This window comes from Dama dama, chromosome 1 (assembly GCF_033118175.1).
Source record: "Dama dama isolate Ldn47 chromosome 1, ASM3311817v1, whole genome shotgun sequence".
NCBI classification, from domain to species: domain Eukaryota; kingdom Metazoa; phylum Chordata; class Mammalia; order Artiodactyla; family Cervidae; genus Dama; species Dama dama.
Genome location: NC_083681.1, coordinates 85019057 through 85026025, shown reverse-complemented (window position 1 = coordinate 85026025; position 6969 = coordinate 85019057).

Genomic DNA, 6969 nt, shown 5'->3' with positions numbered 1-6969 from the left:
TGGGATCTGGTTGTCCCAGCACCTGTACTAAATGTTGGGGAAAATATTTGCAAATGATGCCACGAAAAAGGCCTAATTTCCAAAATACACAAACAGCACATGCATCTAAAAAAAATAAATAATTAAAAAATGGGCAGGTATAAATAGACATTTCTCCAAAGAAGACATACAGATGATCAACAGGCACATAAAAAGACCCTTCACACTGCTAATTATTAAAGCAATGCAAATCAAAACCACAATGAGCTATCACCTGATAGTCGTCAGAACGGCATCAATAAAATGTCTACAAATAACAAATGCTGGTGAGGGGGTGGAGAAAACGAAATCTCATACACTGTTGGTGGGAATTGATGCAGCCATTGTGGAAAACAGTATGGAGGATCCTCAAAAAACTAAAAAGTTGCCATATGAATTAGCAATCCCACTCCTGGGCATATATCCAGACAAAGCTATAATTCAAAAAGATACATTCACCACTATGTTCATAGCAGCACTATTCACAACAGCAAAGATGTGAAAGCAACCTACCTGTCCAACAACTGATGAATGGATAAAGATGCATGTGTGTGGCTGTGGGGTGTGTGTGTGTGTGTGTTTATACAGTCCATGGGGTTGCAAAGAGTTGGACACAACTGAGTGACTTCACTTCACTTCACTATATATATATATATATATATATATATATATCTGCCATACACACATGAGGTACACACATTATTTAACTTATTTGTGCAACTATGTGAAAGTAATTAATATCACAAAACTGCATACTTAAAATGAATTAAATGGTTAGTGCCACAGTTTGTATTTTTAATGACAATGAGAAAAAAGTGTAGTGGTCATAATTGTTACAACATAAATGAATATTAAAAACACCCTTAATGAGAAAAGCCATACCATAAAAGGTCACCCAAATCCCATATTCATCTTGTCTGCTTTAAATCCATCCATCAAGGTCGTCCAAATGAGGGGAAACTCAGGAATGGCTCCAGGAAAAGAAAACTGGATCAGGATGGGAAAAGGTATCTTCACACAGTTGGGGCAGCAGGTGAAAGTGGAAGTGGGCCTGTGTATTAAACTATGACACAGAAGTCATGATTTCCTCATGGGGGCTAGGTGTTGGTTCCTCAGGAGAGTGTTACTGTTTTGGGTAAAACACACTAAACTGTGTGAATTGGCAAATATGAGTACTTTTTACCATTATAAAAATTTTCTGTACATTTTAAATTAGTGGAAAGTGAGTTACTTTTCAAAACAACCATAACAATATCATTCAAGAAATCAGGTGAGACAGGCATCAGACTTTGCTATAGAGGCCAAGACTTACCAGACCAAGTTCAACCAAAGTTGTGACACTTATTTCCCTTGCAGGGGTCCATATGTTATTAGTATTAAGAGGCATCGTGGGAAGAGGGTGTTAGTAGCCACTAAGGCGTGGGTCCTATAGATGATCTGGATTGCAGGAGAAACAGTGAGATTTTAGCTTCACAATCTTTCACATTATTTCAAAAATATGTTAAAAGATAAATTCAGCAAAAAAAAAATTACACAAAAATCAATTTTTTTCTATACATGAATAACAAACCATCAAAAAGAATAAGAAAACAATCCTATTCACAATTCAAGAAAAAAAAAAAAACTAGGAATAAATTTAACCAAAGACATAAAAGACCTATAATTAGAAAACTATAGGGCATTGATAAAGATATTGAGAACAGAAAAAAAAAATATCCTATACTCACGTATCAGGAAAAATATTTTTAAAATATTTTCTACTGAGCCCAAGAACCTAGAAGCCCATGCTCCATAGCAAGAGAGGCCACTTCCAAGGGAAGCCCACATATTGTAACTAGCAGTAGCCCCACAACCACAACTAATAAAAGCCCATGCACAACAAAGACCCAGTGCAGCCAAAAATAAAAATAAAACAAAAAATAACTTTTAATAAAAGTCTATCAACAAAAGAAAAAATAATGTGGACTTTATAAAATTAAAAATTTCTACTCTATGGAAGACCTTATTCAGAAAACCAAAAGACAAAGCACATACTGTATGTATTCTGTTACTTCAGTCATGTCTGACTCTTTATGACCCTATGGACTATAACCTGCCAGGCTCCTCTGTCCATGGGATTCTCCAGCCAAGAATACTGGAGTGGGTTGCCACACCCTCCTCCAGGGGATCCTCCCAGCCAAGGGGTCAAACCCACATCTCCTATGTCTCCTGTATTTGCAAGTGGGTTCTTTACCACTAGTGCCATTTCCAAAACACATATCTGAAAAAGGATCTGACTTGAATTATACTAAACAACCTCTTTAAAATTTGGTAAAGATTTAAATACACACCTGGCCAAAGAAGATAGTAAATAAGCATAAAGAGTACACTCAAGATGCTGGTGGAATGCATGTACAGTCAACTTTGGAAGACAGTTTGGCACTTTTCTCCAAATCTAAACAGTCTCACCTCAGGATCCAAGAAGTATACCTCTTGTATTCAGACAACTGCTTTGCAAAACTATGAAATAAAAACTAGTATCAAGTAGCATAATAATTAAAAACTTAAAGATATCAGGATGTCCTTCCATAGATGCATTCATAAGTAAATTAGGACACAGACATGTCAAGGGGAGCACAATACAGCACACCCAAAATATGCACATTTGACAAAAGGATTATTTTGGACTGATTAATTTTAAAAAACAGCAGCACCAGGAGAATCTTGGAAAACCAAGTAGAAATGCCATTTTATGAAGCAGATTTATATTTACTAAGGATATCTCCATCTGTAAGGGTGTGTCCCTCTCTGGGACAGGAATTGGATGATGATAAATATCAAGAAAAGCTTGTCTAAGCTGGATGTTAGTCTGCAAAACCACCATACCCTTATTTACTGTGATTCACCTTATAAGTAAATTCCCTTAAATGTCTTCTTCCATTCCCTAACCTCCTTCTTTCATTCTTAGTTGATGAAAGTGTTTAAGGTAAAGTCTTGGACCATTTCTTGGACCAGTCTTGGAATACAAAAGTCAAGAGATACCAGGAGTAACGGGCAAACTTGGCCTTGGAGTACAAAATAAAGCAGGGCAAAGGCTAACAGAGTTTTGCCAAGAGAACACACTGGTCATAGCAAACACCCTCTCCAACAACACAAGAGAAGACTCTACATATGACCTACATATGACTCTACATATATGACCTACATCAAATCCCTTATGATTATCCAGTGGAAGTGACAAATAGATTTAAGGCATTAGATCTGATAGAGTGCCTGAAGAACTATGAATAGAGGTTCATGACATTGTACATGAGGCAATGATCAAGACCACCCCCAAGAAGAAGAAATGGAAAAAGACAAAATGGTTGTCTGAGGAGGTCTTACAAATAGCTGAGGAAAGCAGAGAAGCTAAAGGCAAAGGAGAAAGGAAAGATATACCCATTTGAATGCAGAGTTCCAAAGAAGAGCAAGGAAAGATAAGAAAGCCTTCCTCAGTGATCAATGCAAAGAAATAGAGGAAAACAACAGAATGGGAAAGACTAGAGATCTCTTCAAGAAAATAAGAGATAGCAAGGGAACATTTTGTGCAAAAAATGGGCACAACAAAGGACAGAAGTGGTATGGACCTAGCAGAAGCAGAAGATATTAAGAAGAGGTGGCAAGAATACACAGAAGAACTATTCAAAAAAGATCTTCATGACCCGGATAACCACAATGGTGTGACCACTCACCTAGAGCCAGACATCCTGGAATGCAAATTCATGGGGGCCTTAGGAAGCATAACTACAAACAAACTTGTGGGGGGTGATGCAATTCCAATTGAGCTTTTTCAAATCCTAAACGATGATGCTATGAAAGTGCTGCCCTCTATGTGCCAGCAAATTTGGAAAACCCAGCAGTGGCCACGGGACTAAAAAACATCAGTTTTCATTCCAATCCCAAAGAAGGGCAATGCCAAAGAATGTTCAAACTACCACACAATTGCACTCATCTCACACACTAGCAAAGTAATGCTCAAAATTCTCTAAGCCAGGCTTAAACAGTCCATGAACCATGAATGTACAGATAATCAAGCTGGATTTAGAAAAGGCAGAGGAACCAGAGATCTAATTGCCAACATCTGCTGGATCATAGAAAAAAATAACAGAATTCCAGAAAAATATCTACTTCTGCTTTATTGATTACTCCAAAGCCTTTGACTGTGTAGATCACAACAAACTGTGGAAAATTCTTAAAGAGATTGGAATACCAGACCACCTGACCTGCCTCCTGAGAAATCTGTATGGAGGTCAAGAAGCAACAGTTAGAATCAGACAAGGAACAAGGGACTGGTTCCAAATTGGGAAAGGAGTACATCAAGACTGTATATTGCTACCCTGTTTATTTAATTTATATGCAGAGTACATCATGTGAAATTCTGGGCTGGATGAAAGACAAGCTGAAATCAAGATTGCTTGGAGAAATATCAATAACCTCAGATACACAGATGACACAACCCTTATGGCAGAAAGTGAAGAGGAACTGAAGAGCCTCTTGATGAAAGTGAAAGAGGAGAGTGAAAAAGGCTTAAAACTCAACATTCAAAAAACTAAGATCATGTCATCTGGTCCCATCACTTCATGGCAAATAGATGGGGAAACAATGGAAACAGTGAGAGACTTTATTTTCTTAGGCTCCAAAATCACTGCCGATGGTGACTGCAACCGTGAAGTTCAAAGACACTTGCTCCTTGGAAGAAAAGCTATGACCAACCTAGACAGCATATTAAAAAGCAGAGACATTACTTTGCCAACAAAGGTCCATCTAGTCAAAGCTATGGTTTTTCCAGTAGTCATGTATGGATGTGAGAGTTGGACTATAAAGAAAGCTGAGCACTGAAGAATTGATTCTTTTGAACTGTGGTGTTGGAGAAGACTCTTGAGAGTCCCTTGGACTGCAAGGAGATCAACCAGTCCATCCTAAAGGAAATCAGTCCTGAGTATTCATTGGAAGGACAGATGCTAAAGCTGAAACTCCAACACACTGGCAACATGATGGGAAGAATTGACTCATTTGAAAAAGCCCTGATGCTGGGAAAGATTGACAGCAGGAGAAGGGGACAAGAGAGGATGAGATGGTTGGATGGCATCACTGACCCAATGGACATTAGTTTGAGCCAGCTCTGGGAGTTGGTGATGGACAGGGAAGCCTGGTGTGCTGCAGTCCATGGGGTTGTAAACAGTTGGTCTCGACTGAGTGATTGAACTGAACTGAACTTGCACCATTTTAGGAAGTGACTCAGTGTTCCCAGGTATCTTTCAAGTATACACGAATGCACGCCATATATTAAACCTCTGATTTTTTCTTCTCCAATTCATCTCCCTTTCGTTATGAGGATCTCATAAAGAACATCAAAGGGTAGAGAGAAAATTATCTTTACTCTCATATAATGCAACACAATAGTATTCAGAGATACAAAGGAATGAACCACCAAGCCATTTATAGAAAAAGCATGAATCTAACACTTACATTACTAAGTGAAGGAATCCGGCCTCAAGTGCTACACACTGTACAAACTTATAAAACATTCTAGAAAAGGCAAAACAGACATAATAAACAGTTTATGGATATGTGGCTGAAATATTTCACATGGTATTGTAGTGATGAATACCTGCCACTGTGAATTTGTCTGAGCACACGGATTTTTGTTTTTAGAACCCAACAAGTAAATTATTACCTATTCACATTCATTTATTTATTCCATTCAAAGACTGGAATGCAGAATTTAACAAAGAATCTGACTGAGAAATGTATGAAAAACTTCAGGACTTCCCTGGTGGTCCAGTGGTTAAGACTCCACCTTGCCAATGCAGGAAAGGTGGGTTCAATTCCTGGTCAGGGACCTAAAGTCCCACATGCCATATAACATAGCCAAGAGATTTTTTTTTTTAAGAAGTAAAAGAAAAAAACCCACTCTTAGTGGTAGGACAAAATGAGCTGACTGAAGATCACTGTGGAAATGAATGGAATCTGCAGGCCAAAGGCAAAATGTACCATGCATAAACAATGGACTCTGTAAGTTCTTTCCTATGGGAGGTTGTAGCTAACAGGTCTGAAACTACCGTATCAGTCATTGAATGGAACAAGCACTGAATTTGATAAATGAAAAGTAGTGGAAGCCAGATTTCTTACCACTGGAGTGGGAAGTTACAGGCAGACAAAGAGAGATGGTTACAATCCCTGTGTCATAACAGATCAGGTTGGAGACATCATTATAAACTAGCCTAATACAGAAACACATAGCTCCCTGTGAAAATCTTCATAACTGTGTGTATGCATAGTCTGAGATATATGCATATGTATTTTCATGCATTGTCTACTAAGAATAGTAAGTTCCCACATGCAAGTTTTTACTACCATTCTCTAATAAAAAGGAATAAGGGTTCTTTAAACATGTGGCTGATACTAGGACTGAGACACTAAATATGTAAAGCAAGATAATCTTAAAATATGAGAAAGAAGTACCAAAAAACCCCATGAAAGCTGAATTATGTAAAATAAAAACAAGAGAGCATAGAAAAAGCTCTCAATAGCCAAAGCAAGAATAAACTAAGCAGTCTAATAACATAGTGCTGGATTATAACCAAAAGTTTAAAATAATTTTCATGTGTCCAAACTGTTTTTTTTTTTTAAAGAGTTACATAGGTTTTATGAGTAGTGTTGAATAAAAATTGCTATGCAGAAAGATTCTATACAATTGATACAGACACTCAGCTGTCCATCAAGTATGTGAAGCTAACTTCCCTCTCCCCAAGTGTGGGTCCAAAATTATGACTTCCTCCTTAATAAGGCACACAGGATGGACATGGGGAAAATCAATAATAAAGACAAATAACAAATGCTGGCAAAAATGTACAGAAATTGGAACTCCAACTTTACTTGTGGAGATGTAAAACAGTGCAATCAATGTGTGTAAAACTTCAGCATTTTCTC